Source organism: Salvelinus alpinus, chromosome 16, assembly GCF_045679555.1.
Source record: "Salvelinus alpinus chromosome 16, SLU_Salpinus.1, whole genome shotgun sequence".
Lineage (NCBI taxonomy): Eukaryota > Metazoa > Chordata > Actinopteri > Salmoniformes > Salmonidae > Salvelinus > Salvelinus alpinus.
The window spans coordinates 27,286,694-27,311,939 of record NC_092101.1 but is presented as its reverse complement, the minus strand read 5'-3'; the positions used below and the strand labels follow the sequence as shown (position 1 = coordinate 27,311,939).

The following is a 25,246-nucleotide window of genomic DNA, read 5'->3' as shown; positions in this document are numbered from 1 at the left end:
AACAAACCCAAAAAATTGTGTCCACCACTGGGATTGAACACAAATCTAATTTATCCAGCACATGTTTCGTAAACAACAGGTGTAGTAGACGAACAGTGAAATGCTTAATTACGGACCATTCCCAACAATGCAGAGAGAAAGAAAATAGAGAAATAATAGAAAAGCAAAACATGTAACAATAAATGCACAATGAGTAACAATAACTTGGCTATATACACAGGGTACAAGTACTGAGTCGATGTGCAGGGCTACGAAGTAATTGAAGTAGATATGAACATACAACTAGTAACAAAGTGACAGATAATAAACAGTAGCAGCAGTGTATGTGATGAGTCAAAAAGTTAGTGCAAAAAGGGTCAATGCAGATAGTTAAATAGTTAACCAAATAGCTACCCGGACTAACTATTTAGCAGTCTTATGGCTTGGGGGTAGAAGCTGTTCAGGTTCCTGTTGGTTCCAGACTTCGTGCATCGGTAACGTTGCCGTGCGGTAGCAGAGAGAACAGTCTATGACTTGGGTGGCTGGAGTTTTTAGGGCCTTCCTCTAACAACGCCTGTAACACCGCCATTCCCCAGGCGCTCTCATTTGTTGACTTCTGTTACCGTTAAAGCATTGGTTTTATGCATGTTAACATTAGAAGCCTCCTCCCTAAGTTTGTTTTATTCACTGCTTTAGCACACTCCGCCAACCCTGATGTCCTAGCCGTGTCTGAATCCTGGCTTAGGAAGGCCACCAAAAATCCTGACATTTCCATCCCTAACTATAACATTTTCCAACAAGATAGAACTGCCAAAGGGGGCGGAGTTGCAATCTACTGCAGAGCTAGACTGCAGAGTTCTGTCATACTATCCAGGTCTATGCCCAAACAATTCGAACTTCTACTTTTATCCACCTTTCCAGGAACAAGTCTCTCACCGTTGCCGCATGTTATAGACCCCCCTCGGCCCCCCAGTTGTGCCATGGACACCATATGTGAATTAATCGCCCCCTATCTATCTTCACAGTTTGTACTGTAAGGTGACCTAAACTGGGACATGCTTAACACCCCGGCCGTCCTACAATCTAAGCTAGATGCCCTCAATCTCACACAAATCATCAAGGAACCTACCAGGTACAACCCTAAATCTGTAACCATGGGCACCCTCTTAGATATCATCCTGACCAAACTGCCCTCTAAATGCACCTCTGCTGTCTTCAACCAGGATCTCAACGATCACTGCCTCATTGCCTGCGTGCATACTGGGTCCTTAGTCAAACGACCACCCCTCATCGCTGTCAAACACTCCCTAAAACACTTCAGCGAGCAGGCCTTTCTAATCGACCTGGCCTGGGTATCCTGGAAGGATATTGACCTCATCCCGTCAGTAAAGGATGCCTGGTTGATCATCAAAAGTGCTTTCCTCTCCATCCTAAATAAGCATGCCCCATTCAAAAAATGTAGAACTAAGAACAGATATAGCCCTTGGTTCACCCAAGACTTGACTGCCTTTGACCAGCACAAAAACATCCTGTGGCGTTCAGCATTAGCATCGAATAGCCCCCGCAATATGCAACTTTTCAGGGAAGTCAGGAACCAATATACTCAGTCAGTTAGGAAAGCTAAGGCTAGCTTTGTCAAACAGAAATTTGCTTCCTGTACTAATTACAAAATGTTTTGGGACACTGTAAAGTCCATGGAGAAAAAGAGCACCTCCTCCCAGCTGAGGATAGGAAAGACTGTCACCACCGATAAATCTACAATAATTGATCATTTCAATAAGCCTTTTTCCACAACTGGCCATGCTTTCCACCTGGCTACCCCTACCCCGGCCAACATCTCAGCACCCCCTGCAGCAACTTGCCCCCCCCCCCCCCCCCCCCCGCGCTTCTCCTTCACCCAAATCCAGACAGCTGATGTTCTGAAAGAGCTGCAAAATCTGGATCCCGCCAAATCAGCTGGGCTAGACAATCTGGACCCTCTCTTTCTAAAATTTCAACCAAAGTTGTTGCAACCACTATTACTAGCCTATTCAACCTCTCTTTCGTATCGTCTGAGATCCCCAAAGATTGGAAAGCTGACACTCTAGACCCAAACTGTTATAGACCTATATCCATCCTGCTCTGCCTTTCTAAAATCTTCGAAAGCCAAGTTAACAAACAGATCCCCGACCATTTCGAATCCCACCGTACCTTCTCCAATATGCAATATGGTTTCCGAGCTGGTCATGGCTGCACCTCAGCCACGCTCAAGGTCCTAAACGATATCATAACCGCCATTGATAAAAGACAGTACTGTGCAGCCGTCTTCATCGAACTGGCCAAGAATTTAGACTCTGTCAATCACCGCATTCTTATCGGCAGACTCATTAGCCTTGGCTTCTCAAATGACTGCCTCGCCTTGTTCACCAACTACTTCTCCGACAGAGTTCAGTGTGTCAAATTGGAGGACCTGTTGTCCGGACCTCTGGCAGTCTCTATGGGGATGCCACAGGGTTCAATTCTAGGGCCGACTCTTTTCTCTGTATATATCAATGATGTCGCTCTTGCTGCTGTTGATTCTCTGATCCACCTCTACGCAGACGACACCAATTTGTATACATCTGGCCCTTCTTTGGACACTGTGCTGACAAACCTCCAAACCAGCTTCAACGCCATACAACTCTCCTTCCGTGACCTCCAACTGCTTTTAAATGCTAGTAAAACTAAGTGCACGCTCTTCAACCGATTGCTGCCCGCACCCTTCCGCCCAACTAGCATCACTACTCTGGACGGTTCTGACCTAGAATATGTGGACAACTACAAATACCTAGGTGTCTGGTTAGACTGTAAACTCTCCTTCCAGACTCAAATTAAGCATCTCCAATCCAAATTAAATCTAGAATAGGCTTCCTATTTCGCAACAAAGCCTCCTTTACTCATGCCACCAAACATACCATCGTAAAACTGACTATCCTACCGATCCTTGACTTTGGCGATGTCATTTAGATAGCCCCCAACACTCTACTCAGCAAACTGGATGTAGTCTATCACAGTGCCATCCATTTTGTCACCAAAGCCCCATATACTACCCACCACTGCGACCTGTATGCTCTCGTTGGCTGGCCCTCACTAAATATCCGTCGCCAAACCCACTGGCTCCAGGTCATCTATAAGTCTTTGCTAGGTAAATCCTCGCCTTATCTCAGCTCACTGGTCCCCATAGCATGCGCTCCAGCAGGTATATTGCACTGGTCATCCCCAAAGCCAACACTCCCTTTGGCCGCCTTTCCTTCCAGTTTTCTGCTGCCAATGACTGGAATTAATTGCTAAAATCTCTGAAGCTGGAGTCTTATATCTCCCTCTCTAACTTCAAGCATCAGCAGTCAGAGCAGCTTACCGATCACTGTACCTGTACACAACCAATCTGTAAATAGCACACCCAACTACCTCATCCCCATATTATTACTTACCCTCTTGCTCTTTTGCACCCCAGTATCTCTACTTGCACATCATCATCTGCACATCTATCACTCCAGTATTAATTCTAAATGTAATTATTTTCACCTCTAGGGCCTATTTATTGCCTACCTCCCTACTCTTCTACATTTGCACATAATGTACATAGATTTTTCTATTTTTCTATTTTTCTTTTGTGTTGTTGACTGTATGTTTGTTAATGTGTTGTTGTTTTTGTCGCACTGCTTTGCTTTATCTTGGCCAGGTCGCAGTTGTAAATGAGAACTTGTTCTCAACTGGTCTACCTGGTAAAATAAAGGTGAAATAAAATTAAATAAATATGTGAATGGGGCTCCGTTAGCTCCTTTGTCTTGTTGACGTTGAAGGAGAGTTTGTTGTCCTGGCACAACACTGCCAGGTCTCTGACCTCCCTATAGGCTGTCTCATCGCAGTCATTGATCAGGCCTACAGTATCACCGTTATGTAGTCTGCAAACGTAATGATGGTGTTGCGGTCGTGCACGGCCACACAGTTGTGGGTGAACAGGGAGTACAGGAGGGGACTAAGCACGCAGGTTGAGGGTCAGTGTGGCGGTTGTATTATTACCTACCCTCACCACCTGGGGGCGGCCCGTCAGGTAGTCCACGATCCAGATGCAGAGGGAGGTGTTCCGTCCCAGGGTCCTTAGCTTAGTGCTGAAATTGGAGACCACTATGGTGCTGTAGTCAATGAACAGCATTCTCACATTGGTGTTCCTCTTGTCCAGGTGGGAAAAGGCCGTGTGGAGTGCAATAGAGATTGCATCATCTGTGGATCTGTTGAGGCGGTATGCAAATTGGTGGGTCCAGGGTGTATGGGATGAGAGTGTTGATGTGAGTCTTTCAATACATTTCATGGCTACAGATGTGAGTGCTATGGGGCGATAGTTATTTAGACAGGTTACCTTGGCGTTCTTGGGCACAGGGACTATGGTGGTCTGCTTGAAACATGTAAGTGTTACAGACTGGGTCAGGGAGAGGTTGAAAATGTCAGTGAAGACACTTGCCAGCTGGTCAGCGCATGCTCTGAGTATGCGTCCTGTAATCTGTCTGGCCCTGCAGCCTTGTGAATGGTCAAGGTCTTACTCACATTGGCTACGGAGAGCATGATCACACAGTCATCCAGAACAGCTGGTGCTCTCATGCGTTGTTCAGTGTTGCTTGCCTCAAAGTAAGCTTAGAAGGAATTTAGCTAGTCTGGTAGGCTCGCGTCACAGGGAAGCTCGCGGCTGGATTTCCCTTTGTAATCTGTGATAGTTTGCAAGCCCTGCCACATCTGACGAGCATCAGAGCCGGTGTAGTAGGATTCGATCTTAGTCCTGTATTGACGTGGAGGGCATAGTGGGATTTCTTACAAGCATCCAGATTAGTGTCCCGGTCCTTAAAAGTGGCAGCTCTAGCCTTTAGCTCAGTGTGGATGTTGCAATCCATGTCTTCTGGTTGGGATATGTACATATGTAAAGGTGACATGCTTCTAGAAATGAGGTAAAACAGATTTCAGCTTTCCTGCATTAAAATCACCGGCCACTAGGAGCTCCGTTTCTGGATGAGCATATTCTTGTTTGCTTATTGTCCTACACAGCTCGTTGAGTACGGTCTTAGTGCCAGCATTGGTTTGTTGTGCTAAAATGCAACCTCTGATCCGGAGTCATGGGATTACGCACATCACCCCACTCACCCACATCACCACACTCAACCACATCACCCTAGTAAAACCCAAGCCTAGTTGATGGTAATAGAGCTCACTGTTGCCCCTAGTCACCGGTTTTGAAAACATTTCCCGACGTCCTAAGGACATGGAAAGATGTCAAATTTTGAAGTCAATCTTGAGCGATCTGCCTGGATGTGAAGCTTAGCTACAGCATGAGTTTGGGGAACAACATGCTGTGATTCACGGCAGCACAGAGAGAGCAGCACACATTTCCTGCATCACTGACTATCATCCTGAGCAAGGTGCTTTGCAAATTTCATACAACCAGTTGTTTAGCATGTTTCCAGGTGTGTCTGTGTGTTAGTGTGAATGTGTGTGAGGAAATGTGTGCAGTGTGTGGTCATCAGGCAGGCCATCTCTCCTTCAATGAGTGGTTCAGCAGCCGGTTAACCAGCACAATAAGAGGTGCTGAATTCAATCACCACATGAACATGACAAATGGAATGGAGAGAGAGGGAGAGGAGGAGATGAAGAGAGGGGGAGCAGAGGAGAGGAGAGTCAGCTTTATGGATGGGAATGAGAAGAGGGGAAAGGGAGGGAGAGGCGGAGAAGAGAAGGAGAGGAAGCCTGAGAGCTGTTCTCCGGCAGTGTGCCCGGTTGCAGCGTTGTGTCCCTCACCTTTGCTCAGCGCTAAATTCCCCAGCACTCAGAGGTGTGTGTCTGTTCCCTGACATCTCTTAGCAGTAATAATGCATTCTCACCTATTAATATGTTCTGGATCAGAAAGTATATTGATCCAACAGCATGCAGTCCTCGCTCCCTCCCTCCATCCTCTCCCTCTGCAGCATTGTGAGGTCAGTCATGTGAAACGTCCTATTGGAATGCCCTCCACCTCTCTCTCTTTTTTCTCTTCTCTCCATCTCCTGTTCTTTTCTCTGTGTTCTATGCAATGCACTCCATCTGTCTAGTGCACACACAAACACACACACACACACACACACTTATATCACAGCTCATAACATGAATAAAAGGAAATGAAGAAGAGCTTGTGGCGGTGGGTGAATGTGTGTGTTGGTTTATGACACAAGTGATTACCTGGGACTCTCTCTGGAGGCAGACTCAACCAAGTTATTACTCTCACATTATTACCAAACTAATATCACAAGCTGTCATTCACTCACACAGCGCTTCCTTAACCGCCCTGTAACAAATATACGACATGTCCCAGACACACTGGAACAGACAGACTCTCACACACGAACAGCCAGACACTCAAACACCCTGAGGGAGTAGGGGAATCGTCCTCTTCATCTGTAGTGGAGAGGAAGCCCATTGGCCAAATTAGATTCCAGCACTTCCTCTGTATGCATGTGTGTGTGTGTGTGTGTGTGTGTGTGTGTGTGTGTGTGTGTGTATGCTTGGTGCTTCCTGTCTGAGTTCAGCATCAATCTGCTGCACAGCGTTGTGATTCGCTGTGACCTTGGCCTATCGCCGTGCAGCGTCTGGGAGCGCTCAGAGAGACACTTAATCAGAACTGCAGGATAAGGACTGATGTCATTATTCACCCTTTATCTCTTTTTACAGATCCCCCTCTCCTCTCCTCTGCTCTCTCCTCTGCGCTCCTCTTCTCTCTTCTCCTCTCTCCTCTCTTCTGCTCTCTTCTCTCTTCTCCTCTCTTCTGCTCTCTCCTCTCCTCTGCTCTCTCCTCTCTTCTGCTCTCTCCTCTCCTCTGCTCTCTCCTCTCTTCTGCTCTCTCCTCTCTTCTGCTCTCTTCTCTCTTCTCCTCTCTTCTGCTCTCTCCTCTCTTCTGCTCTCTCCTCTCTATTCTCTCCTCTCCTCTCCTCTGCTCTCTCTTCTCTTCTCCTCTGCTCTCTCCTCTCCTTTCCTCTGCTCTCTCCTCTCTTTTCCTCTCCTCTGCTCTCTCCTCTCCTCTCCTCTTCTGCGCTCTCCTCTCCTCTCCTCTTCTGCGCTCTCCTCTCCTCTCCTCTTCTGCGCTCTCCTCTCCTCTCATCTCCTCTCATCTCCTCTCCTCTCTTCTGCGCTCTCCTCTCCTCTCCTCTTCTGCGCTCTCCTCTCTTCTGCACTCTCCTCTCCTCTCCTCTTCTGTGCTCTCCTCGCCCCTCTCCTCTCTTCTCCTCTCTCCTCTCTTCTGCTCTCTCTTCTGCTCTCTCTTCTGCTCTCTCTTCTGCTCTCTCTTCTGCTCTCTCTCCTCTCTCCTCTCTCCTCTCCTCTCCTCTCCTCTGCTCTCTCCTCTCTTCTGCTCTCTCCTCTCCTCTCCTCTGCGCTCTCCTCTCCTCTCTTCTCCTCTGCTCTCTCCTCTCTTCTGCTCTCTTCTGCTCTCTCCTCTCCTCTCCTCTCCTCTCCTCTCCTCTCCTCTCCTCTCCTCTCCTCTCCTCTCCTCTCCTCTCCTCTCCTCTCCTCTCCTCTCCTCTCTTCTGCTCTCTCCTCTCCTCTCCTCTGCTCTCTCCTCTCCTCTGCTCTCTGACAGATCCTTTTCTCCTCTCTTCTCTTCTGCTCTGCTCTGCCCTCTCCTCTCCTCATCTCTGCTCCTCTCTTCTCCTCTCTGACAAATGGAACAGTGAGATGAAGAGCGAGAGAGAGAATGAAAGAGCGAAGGTGAGAGATAGAGGAAGCAAGAAAGGAGAGGGAGAGCGAGAGAAAGAGAGAGAGAGAGAGAGAGAGAGAGAGAGAGAGAGAGAGAGAGAGAGAGGAGGGGTAGGTATTCTCATCTACAGTTTACATTTCTTCTCTTACACCTCCATTCTTACATTTTCTCCTCTGTATCCCTCGCTATTCTCCCTCTCTCACACAAGATATGCCATTGAGGACAGGAGGTATCAAATCAAAATGTATCTGTCGCATGGGCCGAATACAACAGGTGTAGAGCTTACCGTGAAATGTTTACTTACAAGCCCTTAACCAACAATGCATTTAAGAAAAATAAGAGTTAAGAAAATATTTACTAAATAAACTAAAGTAAAAAATAAACAAGCAACAATAAAATAACAATAACGAGGTTATTTACACAGGGGGTACCGGTACAGAGTCAATAAAGTGACTATGCATAGATAATAATCAGCGAGGAGCAGCAGCGTGAATAGTCCGGGTATCCATTTGATTAGCTGTTCAGGAGTCTTATGGCTTGGGGGTAGAAGCTGTTAAGAAGCCTTTTGGACCTGGATTTGGCGCTCCGGTACCGCTTGCCGTGTGGTATCAGAGAGAACAGTCTATGACTTGAGTGGCTGGAGTCTGACAATTTTCAGGGCCTTCCTCTGACACCACCTGATAGAGAGATCCTGGATGGCAGGAAGCTTGGCTTCAGTGATTTACTGGGCCGTACGCACTACCCTCTGTAGCGCCTTGCGGTCAGAGGCCGAAAAAATACCATACCAGGCAGTGATGCAACCAGTCAGGATGCTCTCGATGGTGCAGCTGTGGAACTTTTTGAGAACCCATTACAAATCTTTTCAGGTTCCTGAGGGGGCGTTGCTGTGCCCTTCTCACGACTGTCCATGATAGTTTGTTGGTGATTGTCACGTATAATCCCTCTCTGGACTCTAGGTCACCAGAATGCTGATTATTACGCACACCTGTCACCATCGTCACACGCACCAGCCGATGTGACACCAGTAGCTTATTGACACTCACCTGGACCTCATCACCTCCTTAATTACCTGCCCTATTTATGTCAGTCCCTTTGGTTACTTCGCCAGGTGTTATTGTTTCTGTGTCTGTTTCATGTCGGTGCGCTGTTCGTGTTTCTTGTTGTGTTTGTTTATTTATTAAATGTATTCACTCACTGAACTTGCTTCCCGACTCTCGGCGTACATCGTTACAGAATAACGTCTCACCAAAGGGAAGCATCAGGTAGTGTTTTTTGTTTTTGTGTTGGAGGTGACATCGGGTCTGGGTTCCACTGCCGGAGGAACCGAGGATGCCTTGTCTGTCTGTCTGTCTGTCTGTCTGTCTGTCTGTCTGTCTGTCTGTCTGTCTGTCTGTCTGTCTGTCTGTCTGTCTGTCTGTCTGTCTGTCTGTCTGTCTGTCTGTCTGTCTGTCTGTCTGTCTGTCTGTCTGTCTGTCTGTCTGTGTGCTGCAGCCCTACAGAAAATGACATTCATTAAAGTGCTCTGTCACTTTAGTCCCTGTTACTAGCCGGCTACCACCTGGTACTCAACCCAACACCTTAGACACTGGTGCCCTATGCACAATGTCATTGAAGATTGTTCAATTCAATAATGTTTAGATACAGTAGGTGGGTAAAACAGTATGTATATACTGCATTCTAGTCAAGGCTCATCCTATATACAGTTGAAGTCAGAAGTTACACTTAGAATGGAGTCATTAAAACTCGTTTTTCAACAACTCCACAAATTTCTTGTTAACAAACTATAGTTTTGGACAGTCGGTTAGGACATCTACTTTGTGCATGACAAGTAATTTTTCCAACAATTGTTTGCAGACAGATTCTTTCACTTATAACTCACTGTATCACAATTCCAGTGGGTCAGAAGTTGACATACACTGTCATGGCTTTAGAAGCTTCTAATAGGCTGATTGACATAATTTGAGTCAATTGAAGGTGTACCTGTGGATGTATTTCAAGGCCTACCTTCAAACTCAGTGCCTCTTTGCTTGACATCATGAGAAAATCAAAAGAAATCAGCCAAGACCTCAGAAGAATAATTGTAGACCTCCACAAGTCTGGTTCATCCTTGGGAGCAATTTCCAAATGCCTGAAGGTTCCACGTTCATCTGTACAAACAATAGTACACAAGTATAAACACCATGGGACCACGCAGCCGTCATACCGCTCAGGAAGGAGACGCGTTCTGTCTCCTAGAGATGAACGTACTTTGGTGCGAAAAGTGCAAATCAATCCCAGAACAACAGCAAAGGATCTTGTGAAGATGCTGGAGGAAACAGGTACAAAAGTATCTATTTCCACAGTAAAACGAGTCCTATATTGACGTAACCTGAAAGGCCGCTCGGCAAGGAAGAAGCCACTGCTCCAAAACCGCCATATAAAAGCCAGACTACGGTTTGCAACTGCACATTTGGACAAAGATCGTACTTTTTGGAGAAATGTCCTCTGGTCTGATGAAACAAAAATAGAACTGTTTGTCCATAATGACCATGGTTATGTTTGGAGGAAAAAGGGGGAGGCTTGCAAGCCGAAGAACACCATCCCAACCGTGAAGCACGGGGTGACAGCATCATGTTGTGGGGTTACTTTGCTGCAGGAGGGACTGGTGCACTTCACAAAATATATGGCATCATGAGGAAGGGAAATTATGTGGATATATTAAAGCAACATCTCAAGACATCAGTCAAGAAGTTAAAGCTTGGTCGCAAATGGGTCTTCCAAATGGACAATGACCCCAAGCATACTTCCAAAGTTGTTGCAAAATGGCTTAAGGACAACAAAGTCAAGGTATTGGAGTGGCCATCACAAAGCCCTGACATCAATCCCATAGAACATTTGTGTGCAGAACTGAAAAATCGTATGCGAGCAAGGAGGCCTACAAAGCTGACTCAGTTACACCAGCTCTGTCAGGAGGAATGGGCCAAAATTCACCAAACTTATTGTGGGAAGCTTGTGGAAGGCTACCCAAAACGTTTGACCCAAGTTAAACAATTTAAAGGCAATGCTACCAAATACTAATTGAGTGTATGTAAACTTATGACCCACTGGGAATGTGATGAAAGAAATAAAAGCTGAAATAAATAATTCTCTCTACTATTATTCTGACATTTCACATTCTTAATATTAAGTGGTGATCCTAACTGACCTAAGACAGGGAATTTTTACTTGGATTAAATGTCAGGAATTGTGAAAAACTGAGTTTAAATGTATTTGGCTAAGGTGTATTTAAACATCCGACTTCAACTGTAACTTCTGCTGTACACACCTTTTCTAATCAAATACTGTCCATAATGTCTATACACACACCATCATATACATTTATATTTATATTCCAGACTCTGACATTATTTGGGGGATTTGTGTGTATTGTTAGGTAGTACTGCACTATTGGAGCTAGAAACACAAGCATTTCACTGTAGGAGCTAGAAACACAAGCATTTCACTGTAGGAGCTAGAAACACAAGCATTTCACTGCAACTGTGATAGTATGAATGGAAAAGGCAAATGGATACCAATTCATGTGCATTCTGACCATTTCATGATTGAAAGATATTTGTAAAATCAGAGATATGAAAAGGCTGCTGCTGTCATACCTTGTTGCCTCTCAGTGTGTGTGTGTGTGTGTGTGTGCCGTGAAGACGTTATTGGACTTTTTCAACTGGTACAGAGAGGATGTTCCAAGAATCACACACACCTGACAGACACACTATTGGGAATAACACACACACACACCTGACAGACACACTATTGGGAATAACACACACACACACCTGACAGACACACTATTGGGAATAACACACACACACACCTGACAGACACACTATTGGGAATAACACACACACACACCTGACAGACACACTATTGGGAATAACACACACACACACCTGACAGACACACTATTGGGAATAACACACACACACACCTGACAGACACACTATTGGGAATAACACACACACACACCTGACAGACACACTATTGGGAATAACACACACACACACCTGACAGACACACTATTGGGAATAACACACACACACACCTGACAGACACACTATTGGGAATAACACACACACACACCTGACAGACACACTATTGGGAATAACACACACACACACCTGACAGACACACTATTGGGAATAACACACACACACACCTGACAGACACACTATTGGGAATAACACACACCTGACAGACACACTATTGGGAATAACACACACACACACCTGACAGACACACAATTGGGAATAACACACACACACACCTGACAGACACACTATTGGGAATAACACACACACACACCTGACAGACACACAATTGGGAATAACACACACACACACCTGACAGACACACTATTGGGAATAACACACACACACACCTGACAGACACACTATTGGGAATAACACACACACACACCTGACAGACACACTATTGGGAATAACACACACACACACCTGACAGACACACTATTGGGAATAACACACACACACACCTGACAGACACACTATTGGGAATAACACACACACACACCTGACAGACACACTATTGGGAATAACACACACACACACCTGACAGACACACTATTGGGAATAACACACACACACACCTGACAGACACACTATTGGGAATAACACACACACACACCTGACAGACACACAATTGGGAATAACACACACACACACCTGACAGACACACTATTGGGAATAACACACACACACACCTGACAGACACACTATTGGGAATAACACACACACACACCTGACAGACACACAATTGGGAATAACACACACACACACCTGACAGACACACTATTGGGAATAACACACACACACACCTGACAGACACACAATTGGGAATAACACACACACACACCTGACAGACACACTATTGGGAATAACACACACACACACCTGACAGACACACTATTGGGAATAACACACACACACACCTGACAGACACACTATTGGGAATAACACACACACACACCTGACAGACACACTATTGGGAATAACACACACACACACCTGACAGACACACTATTGGGAATAACACACACACACACCTGACAGACACACTATTGGGAATAACACACACACACACCTGACAGACACACAATTGGGAATAACACACACACACACCTGACAGACACACTATTGGGAATAACACACACACACACCTGACAGACACACTATTGGGAATAACACACACACACACCTGACAGACACACTATTGGGAATAACACACACACACACCTGACAGACACACTATTGGGAATAACACACACACACACCTGACAGACACACAATTGGGAATAACACACACACACACCTGACAGACACACTATTGGGAATAACACACACACACACCTGACAGACACACTATTGGGAATAACACACACACACACCTGACAGACACACTATTGGGAATAACACACACACACACCTGACAGACACACTATTGGGAATAACACACACACACACCTGACAGACACACTATTGGGAATAACACACACACACACCTGACAGACACACTATTGGGAATAACACACACACACACCTGACAGACACACTATTGGGAATAACACACACACACACCTGACAGACACACTATTGGGAATAACACACACACACACCTGACAGACACACAATTGGGAATAACACACACACACACCTGACAGACACACTATTGGGAATAACACACACACACACCTGACAGACACACTATTGGGAATAACACACACACACACCTGACAGACACACTATTGGGAATAACACACACACACACCTGACAGACACACTATTGGGAATAACACACACACACACCTGACAGACACACTATTGGGAATAACACACACACACACCTGACAGACACACTATTGGGAATAACACACACACACACCTGACAGACACACTATTGGGAATAACACACACACACACCTGACAGACACACTATTGAAGCACACTTTTAGATATTACTTCCATCTCTGCCCTTTAACATTACGTCAGCTGGCTACCTGCCAGCTTGCAAACAGACATCAATATTCTGTTTCTGTCTGTTACATTCTTGACAACCAGACTGGAATTTGGAATATCAACCCGTTACCATAAGAGCCACCATGACTCAGCACCACACACACGCGCACTCCAGACCTGGGGAGAAAATTAAATGGACCTGATTATATAAAGCGATCTATTATAACGCTTTAGTCAGCAATGCTTTATGCTAGAAACAAGCTGGAAAATGCTGTGGAGACGTGACTCCGAGGGACGGAATATCTTTGGTTTGTCTCTGACATTGAGGTTGCGCTACACCCTTCTATAGCCAAGGAAACAAAGAATTTACTTTGCTTGGGAGGTAATGTGTGATTCTGTCACTATCAATTGACGTTCAACATTTCAACAGGCTGTTAAACAACATACTAACTCTAAATCAGTCAGGGGCATGCCAGGTAGCCTAAGAAGGAATGAACATTTATTATTTAAGCTATGTTATTATTGTTTCAAGGCTATAGCTTGCCATTTAAGAAATACCTTTAAGAAATACATCATGTAGCATTTGTGACACGCTACAGGCTGACAGGAGCAATCAGCATTTCAACAACACATCAACAACAGCATTTCAACAACATGCCTATACATTTTGCATTTAGGCTGTATAAATGTAAAAAAACATTACTTAGAAAGTAATTATAAGGAAAAGAAAAATGCCTTATTATGCTATAATCATTCTACAGTGCCTTTTCAATTAACTTTTAGAAATACCAGTTTGGCCAGTCAGGTTTGAGGATAGGGCTGTTATGGTGACCATATTACTGCCACACCGGCTGTCACAAGTCATGATGGCAGTCAAACTCCACGTGATCATTTAGTCACAGTGATGAGGCTTCTCCAAGCTCTGATGCTGCTGCTGGTCATTAGTAGCCTACCAAACTTGCTAACTGCCTGGTATTCAGCACTCTATTGTCCCTATTGTCCCTCTAATCAAATGTAATCGAAATCTAATCAAACACTTCATGAGAGCCCATGAGCTCATGTTGTGCAACATTTCTATTGGCTATGCAATTGCATGAGAGTGAGAAAACAGAGTTGATGGCCTCTATTAAAAAGAGGAGGCCTATTATATTTAGTTATTTACCAACGTTCCTAATATTAAGCACATTGTTTCGCTTTACAACCGGAGTATAGCCTACCTGGCTGGCATGAAAATGAACCACGGGAAAAGCGTCCTCCAATGGCTAATTAAGTGCATAAATGACATGTATTTTTTTCCCATGCCCCTGTTCCAAGACAGGTGCATGATAATGGTCCATTCTAAATCAAAATAAATGTCACAGAAATATTATTTAGTATATGTAAAGACAACATTAAATTAAGAATAGTCTTAAGGGTGACAATATTAGCCATCACTTGTGAATTATGCCCAGCTTGTGTAGTAAGGTAATAAAACCCATGTACAGTGGGGAGAACAAGTATTTGATACACTGACAATTTTGCAGGTTTTCCTACTTACAAAGCATGTAGAGGTCTGTAATTTTTATCATAGGTACACTTCAACTGTGAGAGAAGGAATCTAAAACAAAAATCCAGAAAATCACATTGTATGATTTTTAAGTAATTCATTTGCATTTTATTGCATGACATAAGTATTTGATACATCAGAAAAGCAGAACTGAATATTTGGTACAGAAACCTTAGTTTGCAATTACAGAGATCATACGTTTCCTGTAGTTCTTGACCAGGTTTGCACACACTGCAGCAGGGATTTTGGCCCACTCCTCCATACAGACCTTCTCCAGATCCTTCAGGTTTCGGGGCTGTCGCTGGGCAATACGGACTTTCGGCTCCCTCCAAAGATTTTCTATTGGGTTCAGGTCTGGAGACTGGCTAGGCCACTCCAGGACCTTGAGATGCTTCTTACGGAGCCACTCCTTAGTTGCCCTGGCTGTGTGTTTCGGGTCGTTGTCATGCTGGAAGACCCAGCCACGACCCATCTTCAATGCTCTTACTGAGGGAAGGAGGTTGTTGGTCAAGATCTCGCGATACATGGCCCCATCCATCCTCCCCTCAATACGGTGCAGTCGTCCTGTCCCCTTTGCAGAAAAGCATCCCCAAAGAATGATGTTTCCACCTCCATGCTTCACGGTTGGGATGGTGTTCTTGGGGTTGTACTCATCCTTCTATTCCTCCAAACACGGCGAGTGGAGTTTAGAGCAAAAAGCTCTATTTTTGTCTCATCAGACCACATGACCTTCTCCCATTCCTCCTCTGGATCATCCAGATGGTCATTGGCAAACTTCAGACGGGCCTGGACATGCGCTGGCTTGAGCAGGGGGACCTTGCGTGCGCTGCAGGATTTTAATCCATGACGGCGTAGTGTGTTACTAATGGTTTTCTTTGAGACTGTGGTCCCAGCTCTCTTCAGGTCATTGACCAGGTCCTGCCGTGTAGTTCTGGGCTGATCCCTCACATTCCTCATGATCATTGATGCCCCACGAGGTGAGATCTTGCATGGAGCCCCAGACCGAGGGTGATTGACCGTCATCTTGAACTTCTTCCATTTTCTAATAATTGTGCCAACAGTTGTTGCCTTCTCACCAAGCTGCTTGGCTATTGTCCTGTAGCCCATCCCAGCCTTGTACAGGTCTACAATTTATCCCTGATGTCCTTACACAGCTCTCTGGTCTTGGCCATTGTGGAGAGGTTGGAGTCTGTTTGATTGAGTGTGTGGACAGGTGTCTTTTATACAGGTAACGAGTTCAAACAGGTGCAGTTAATACAGGTAATGAGTGGAGAACAGGAGGGCTTCTTAAAGAAAAACTAACAGGTCTGTGAGAGCCGGAATTCTTACTGGTTGGTAGGTGATCAAATACTTATGTCATGCAATAAAATGCAAATTAATTACTTAAAAATCATACAATGTGATTTTCTGGATTTTTGTTTTAGATTCCGTCTCTCACAGTTGAAGTGTACCTATGATAAAAATGACAGACCTCTACATGCTTTGTAAGTAGGAAAACCTGCAAAATCGGTAGTGTATCAAATACTTGTTCTCCCCACTGTATGTGTTTGTAGTTGTCGAACAACCTCATGTAGCCTAGCCCATAGGCCTATATGTTTTGATAATGTTTGTATCACAACTAAAGTGGCCAAATAAATTCTTAAAATTAAGCACATTATTATGCTTAACTTCTCTAGGATAGGGGGCAGCATTTTCACTGTGGATGAATAGCGTGCCCAGAGTGAACTGCCTCCTACTCTGTCCCAGATGCTAATATATGCATATTATTATTACTATTGGATATAAAAGACTCTGAAGTTTCTAAAACTGTTTGAATGATGTCTGTGAGTATAACAGAACTCATATGGCAGGCAAGAACCTGAGAAAAAATCCAAACAGGAAGTGAAAATTCTGAGGCTGGTCAATTTTCAACTCATCGCCTATTCAAATCCCAGTAAGATATGGATCTGTTTGCACTTCATACGCCTTCCACTAGATGTCAACAGTCTGTAGAACGTTGAATGAAACCTCTACTGTGATGTGGGGCCGGATGGGAGGTGTTTGAGTCAGTGGTCTGGCAGAGAGCCAGGTCCTGGTCATGCGCATTCCACATGATATCGCCTTGCATTCCATTACTTCTGTAGACACAAAGGAATTCTCCGGTTGGAACATTATTGAATATTTATGATAACAACATCCTGAAGATTGATTCTCTACTTAGTTTGACAAGTTTATTCGACCTGTAATATAACTTTCTGAAGTTTTCGTCCGACGTTCGCCTGGACCTGCGCAAGCGTTTGGACATGTGTACTAAACGTGCTAGCAAAAGTAGCTACTTGGACATAATTAATGGACATTATCGAACAAAACAACAATTTATTGTGGAACTAGGATTCCTGGGAGTGCATTCTGATGAAGATCATCAAAGGTAAGGGAATATTTATGATGTAATTTCTGTTGACTCCAACATGGCGGAGAAATGTTGTTTATATCTGAGCTTCGTCTCAGATTATTGCATGGTTTGCTTTTTCCGTAAAGTTTTTTTGAAATCTGACACAGCGGTTGCATTAAGAACAAGTGTATCTTTAATTCTATGTAAAACATGTATCTTTCATCAAAGTTTATGATGAGTATTTCTGTTATTTGATGTGGCTCTGCAATTTCTCCGGATATTTTGGAGGCATTTCTGAACATGGCGCCAATGAGATTTGTGGATATAAATATGCACATTATCGAACAAAACATACATGTATTGTGTAACATGATGTCCTATGAGTGTCATCTGATGAAGATCATCAAATGTTAGTGATTAATTCTATCTCTATTTCTGCTTTTTGTGACTCCTATCTTTGGCTGGGAAAATGGCTGTGTTTTTCTGTGGCTATGTACTGACCTAATATAATCGTTTGGTGTGCTTTCGCCGTAAATCCTTTTTGAAATCAGACATGTTGGCTGGATTCACAACATGTGTAGCTTTAATTTGGTGTCTTTCCTTTGTGATTTAATGAAAGATTGATTTTTATAGTAATATATTTGAATTTGGAGCGCTGCATTTTTACTGGCTTTTGGCCAAGCGTCCCACATATCCCAGAGAAGTTAATAACCATTGTAGAGCCTAACTGACATGCATAGGCTGCTTGAGTTTCATGTTTGGGGAAGATCATTTTCACCACAAAAATGCATCTTTATAATAAAGTGTTACATGGATAATTGCCTTTGCCTTCACTTTCTTGCAAATTGATTGCATTTTGGAACATTTGTATTTATAGCCTACTGCCATGTGTGCATTGCTGCACTTATAATGTGAAGAAATAGCCTAATAGTTTATCAACATTTGAAACTGAAAGTTCTGATCTGCTACATCAGCCGCATTGCTATAAAAAAAAATGTGGATGCAAATGGTTGTATTAATTTGGGATCTATTGCATCCCACAACAGTCTGTTTAGAATATTTATTTATTGCACAGAAGGAAGAATTGACCAATAGAATAGGTTAACTTTTGTACTATAGTGGATAGTAGATGGACATAGGCTAGTCTTTTGATGTTTGTTAGGCCTACTCATCTTGTTGGCTGATGAAAAGTAAATGTGGACCGTTCTAACATCTTCTATATGGGCCTCAGAATTCGATAAGAGGAATGCGCCAGTTGCGTCCTGGATGTGTCTGTCTTCTTTCACTTGAAGCCTACTTCTTAGCTGAAATGCCTGTGAGAAAGATCTGATCACTTGACGGGCATTGGCTACATCTGAGAGCTCTATGTGAGTGAGGTGCTTCGGAGCACAGCAGCCTGGACAAGGGAATTATAATTATTATATTCAGCCCAAGAGCACAACGGCCGCAAAAGGCATAGATTTTTTAGGGGGCATTACGGTCATACAAGGGGGATGCTGCTGTGAAATTCGAGGCCTGGTGAGAATATTTAATTAAGTGCTTGTCAAATTGTGAATGCAACTTTTATCAAATCATCATTAGAGTCCCATCTTGCAGCCTTAGAATGTATTAAAAATCTAAACATATAGCCCAACGTTCGCATCACAACTAAAGTTGCATAAATAACTTAGGCATTTAGGAGGACCAGTTTCTTTGTTAACCGCTCAACACAGAATAGCCACCTGTGAACTTCCTTTGAAATAATTTGGAGAAAATATCCTTTCTATTTTATTTCTATTTTATGTTCGATTGTATTCTTCATACTATCAAATAATAAAAAATAATGCCACGGAATTCTAAGCTAATCTTGTCTGCTAAATGAACTAGTGAAGCCCACAGCCATATTGTAACGGCGTTCCTCCTCCTCTTCATACGAAGAGGAGGAGCAGGGATCGAACCAAAATGCAGACTTGTGATTTGACATTATATTTATTAAAGTAAAGACGAAAACACGAACTTCACTTAAAACTAAACAAAACAACAAACGGAGTAGACAAACCTGAACGTAAGGACTTACATGTAACGCAGAACGAACGAACAGGAAAATGACTACACAAAACGACGAACGAACGAAACAGTCCCGTATGGTGCAACATAGACACAGACACAGGAGACAACCACCCACAAACAAACACTGTGAAAACACCTACCTTAATATGATTCTCAATCAGAGGAGATGAAAACCACCTGCCTCTAATTGAGAACCATATTAGGTACCCATTAACCAACATAGAAACACAAAACATAGACTGCCCACCCAAACTCACGTCCTGACCAACTAACACATACAAAACTAACAGAAAACAGGTCAGGAACGTGACACATATGGCATAGCCATATTAGGGCCTAACATAAGGACAACTCAGAATATGCTATTCTGTTCTTCTGAAATAGACTACATTTTCTTCATATCATGTTTCTTTAGACCTGTCTAAAATAAATAATGGATTTGTTGTGATGGTGTAGGCTATATTACATTGATTTATTCGACTTAAAATGTAGATGTTCCAAAAGGTCTGCATCAGTGGCTTGTAGGCTATGTGTGGAAGCCAGGAGATGCTACACCTGTTTATGTTAATGAAACGGTAAATTACCATGAGACTGGAAGTTATTTGCTTGACAATCACTGGCTGACAAAATTTCATGACCACCACAGCCCTATTTGAGCACCATGCGGTGAACTATGCGTGCCTAGTTTGTTTATTTAGCCTAGCAGATGCTTTTATAGTCCCATGCTCTAATCACAGTCAACACAAATCTATTTTGTAATAACAATATCATGGAATTAAATAGAGTAAATTAGAAAATGATAGTTTCCTAAATAAAAAAGTTACAAGATCTCAACCTGCTCCACTGCAGCCCCGTCGATGAGAATGGGGGGGGGGGGGGCGTGCTCGGTCCTCCTTTTACTGTAGGCCTAACCTGATGATATGTGGCCGCTGTGTTAAAAAACAAATAGCTTTATCTCGAATTCATTGATGAACAGATACTTAAGTTGTAACTGGTTCTGTTACAGTTGATAGATACATTCAGCACTGTTTCAAAAGTATGTTATCCTCTTTCTTAACAATAGCCTATAAATAAAATCCAAATGTCTCCGGTGCTGCAGCACGCACTCATTCGTTGTCATGCTCTGTTGTGGTATTAAAAAAAGATTTTGCTTGTCTCCAGTCATGTAAAATGACATAGAATTGCATGAAATGCGTTTATAAAAGGATATTCTTCTCGGACCACAAAAAATATGATAAAATAAAAGCACTACATGAATCTAATGGAGATATTTTCACCCCTACCCTTGTCAGCTATGGTCTGCGAATCCACAACCTTCTGGCTACTTTACCATGTAGTGCTTACAAAACAAGAACAGTTTCTAAAACTTTGGGTTTGGGATGAGTTGGACCGCAGAGTGAAGGAAAAGCAGCCAACAAGTGATCAGCATATCTGGGAAGTCCTTCAAGACTGTTGGAAAAGCATTCCTCATGAAGCTGGTTGAGAGAATGCAAAGAGTGTGCAAAGCTGTCATCAAGGCAAAGGGTGGCTACTAAAATATATTTTGATTTGTTTAACACTTTTTTGTTACTACATGATTCCATGTGTTATTTCATAGTTTTGATGTCTTCACTATTATTCTACAATGCAGAAAAAGGTCAAAATAAAGAAACCCTTGAATGAGTGTGTCCAAACGTTTGACTGGTACTGTAAATGTATTGTGTACATCAAATATGATCTTCTGTCAGATAGGTTGCAATAGTATAGGAAAATGTTTTTGCTCGATTCCAATGTATTTATATCTGCAACGTGCAGTTCTTGATACAGCCCTGCCTTTAGTTGAAGACATCCAATCCAATAGTTTATGAAAAGTAGTCACTTCCTGAGATCTGTATTCAAATAGTTGTAGTCACCTCCAAAGTACCAAAGAAATGTGGGATGTGTATTCAAATAGTTGTAGTCACCTCCAAAGTACCAAATAAATGTGGGATGTGTATTCAAATAGTTGTAGTCACCTCCAAAGTAATTACGTGTTCACCCCCCAAAAAATGTCTGACACACACACACAGTTCTGCAAAAATAGACAGAGACCACCACTATTGCAGTAGATAGACTGCTGCCATTGCCATGTTGTAACCCTCAGACTCAGACAGACCGTGGCTGTTGGTAGGCTGAGAACCAGCATGAGGCTGATTTAGCATTCATACCTGTGGCACACTGACTACAACTGTGGGTGGATGTCTTAGTGTGTGTCTGGGAGACAGAGAAGGGGGAGGGAGAGAAAAGGGATTGAGAAAGAGAGGCATAGAAAGAAAGAGAGTCAGTCACACACACACACACCCTCTGGGCTGGCTTTGTGCAGATGGAATGACTTGCGTCTTTTTCCTTCTCAGTGGATTTAATTGCTTTCCCCATTTCACATTCTAGTCATCATCCCTGATAGTGCTGCGCCATACTTGCCTGCATGTGTGATGGTGTGTGAGGCCTTAGCCTGGTGTGTGAGGCCTTAGCCTGGTGTGTGTGTGTGTGTGTGTGTGTGTGTGTGTGTGTGTGTGTGTGTGTGTGTGTGTGTGTGTGTGTGTGTGTGTGTGTGTGTGTGTGTGTGTGTGTGTGTGTGTGTGTGTGTGTGTGTGTGTGTGTGTGTGTGTGTGTGTGTGTGTGTGTGTGTGTGTGTGTGTGTGTGTGTGTGAGAGAGAGAGAGATAGAGAGAGACAGACAGACAGACAGAGGGGAAGACTGGCAGTCTGAGTTTATCAGATCACTTATAGAGCAGACATGTACAGCTTATATACAAGACATAATGCAATACATCATAATACTTTATAAATCCCTTCAGTAATTAATTATCCATGCATTGACACACCACAATACATCTACCATATACAATTGGTACACACACACACACACACACACACACACACACACACACACACACACACACACACACACACACACACACACACACACACACACACACACACACACACACACACACACACACACACACACACACACACACACACACACACACACACACACACACAAGATAGAAAGAACAGTGGTATGGAGCAGCCTTGAGGCAGCGCCCAGCCATGGTGATTGATACCCTGCTACACACAGCTGTCACAGTGGCCCAGAACACACACCTTGTTCTTTGTAGCCGTATCCATCCATCTCTAGCTCTCTCTATCAATCTGTACCCCTTTCTATACATCTTTCTATCCATCTCTAAATATCTTTCTCTGTAAGAACTCTCCATTTCAACTTTGTCCCTTCTCTCCACCTATCCATCTGTAAAATATATCAATATCCATGCATGCTTGTCATAAAAATAGCAAACCAGTATTACCATTGCAAAACAATATCACAGAATTACATATTTTGCCAGCTAAAAGATTTCAAAAGAGAGAACATCACACCATACCTGATGTACGACTCCCCCCTCCCCATGCACACACACTCACCCCAGACCACACTCATCCATTCTCTCTCCTTCTCTCCTTCCTTTCTCCTCTCTCCCTCCTCTGCGGCGTACACACCTGATGGATTCTGCTTTTCTCGCTCGTTCCTCTCCTTCTTCCTCGCTCTGAAACCGCTCCGAAGGTCAAACAAGGCACGCTCTTTCCTCTCTTCCTCTCTCCTCCTGGGTCCCCGGTAAAGAGGGTATCCCGGAAGGAGATGGAAATCCTCAGCAGACAGACAGGCAGGCAGACAGACAGGAAGGCAGACAGACAGGCAGGCAGGCAGACACAAGACCACAACAGCTCACTGTACTACAATTGCATGAGAGACACTGCTGACTAACAGCAGCTCTACTCTGCATGCCACTAGAAGGGCTGATGCTGCCTGGTGCAGAGGCTCCACCTGCAGTGGTGGCTAATGCTAATGCAGGGAGAGCAAAGGATTGGCAGAGTGACGCTACACTAGTGTACTACTAGAGCTCTACAGCGCTAGCCGGTCAAGCTAGATGCAGCTATAGATTTACAGCAGCACAGAGGGTAGCTAGCAGCACGTAATCAGCATTAAGCTTCCCTCTCCCTCTCCCCCCCCGCTCTTCTCTCACCACTACCACATTCCTCCTAATAACAGCATCCCTCTCTACTCTCCTCTTCTCTGACAAGTCATCCCCCCTAATTCACCTCCTCAGAAGAGGAGAAGGAGGAGAAAAGGAGGAGGAGTGGAGGGGTAGATTAATCCTAATCCAAGCACTCATGTTGTTTATCCTTTAATGTATTCATCCTCTATGCGTAATGCACACACATTGAGAGGGGTGTGTAACACACACGCTCACACACACACACCTCTACATGTCTAATGCCTTGACAAAGACAGGCGTAGTTTCCCCTCCGTAATATAGCTATTAGCTCAGACACAGTATTTACAGACGGACAGAGACAGACAGAGAGAGAGACAGACAGACGGGAGAATACATGGGATGGGAACATCATTTACCCTACAACAGGCTAAAGCTGTGAGCCTGCAGAGAGGGAATACAACACTGTATTCACAACACTGAGATCACATCTGAAATGGCAAATTAAAAAATGAAAACACTAATCCCATGAAATAAATTATAATATTTTCAAAATGACTTTGTCAAAGCAACAAAATAACTAGGGCTTTACAATGATGGTGAAACTTGGAGAAAGTTTGGGATTCATTAGGTTAAAATCTCTACAAACACGTTTATAATAATCAATATCATATCGATTTTCCAATCAATCAATCCATTTCCTCAAAGAAGGATGGAGATTGAAGAGGATGAATGGAGATCTCTCGCTCTCTCTCCCCCTCCCTCCTGTAAACATGGTATTTCCATCTGGACTCCTGATTGCTATGGTCACAGCAATAAACCTGACTGCACACATTCACCCTACACTGTGTGTGTATGTGTGTGAGACACTGTGGAAGCCTTCATCAACATAGGTAGGCTGCGGCATTTACCCTTTAAAAACTTCTTAAGTGTAGGGGGCAGTATTTTCATTTTTGGCTAAAAAACGTACCCATTTGAAACTGCCTATTTCTCAGCCCCCGAAACTAGAATATGCATATAATTGTCAGATTAGGATAGAAAACACTCTAAAGTTTCCAAAATGGTCAAAATTTTGTCTGTGAGTTTAACAGAACTGATATTGCAGGCTAAAACCTGAGGAAAATCCAATCAGGATGTGCCTCTGTTTTTGAAACCTCTCTGTTCTTATGCATCCCTATTACCCATTTAAAGGGATATCAACCAGATTCCTTTTTCTATGGCTTCCCTAAGGTGTCAACAGCCTTTAGACATAGTTTCAGGCTTTTATTTTGAAAAATGAGCGAGAACGTTCACATTGCGTAAGTGGATAGGTGGGGGCTCTCAGAGTGAGTTGTGCGCAACAGAGAAAGGCGGCCATTGTTACTCCCGGTCCTAGTGAAAAACCAACACTCCCGGTTGATATATTATCGAATAGATATTTGAAAAACAACCTGAGGATTGATTATAAAAAACGTTTGACATGTTTCTGTGGACATTATGGATATTATCTGGAATTTTTGTCTGCGTTGTCGTGAACGCTTTTTCCTATGGATTCCTCAGCATAACGCGCGAAACG

At 43.6% G+C, this 25,246-nt stretch overlaps 1 protein-coding gene across 2 annotated transcripts in view; it reads right to left on the bottom strand.

The window, feature by feature from the left end:
- Window positions 1–23,584, bottom strand: part of LOC139541260 (disabled homolog 1-like) — a 289,187-nt gene extending 265,603 nt beyond the window's left edge. For both annotated transcript variants that reach the window (XM_071345706.1, XM_071345707.1), the window contains exon 1: window positions 23,198–23,584. The gene's annotated coding sequence lies outside the window, so the exon portion shown is untranslated. The remainder of the gene's footprint in view (window positions 1–23,197) is intronic.
- Window positions 23,585–25,246: the final 1,662 nt, after the last annotated feature.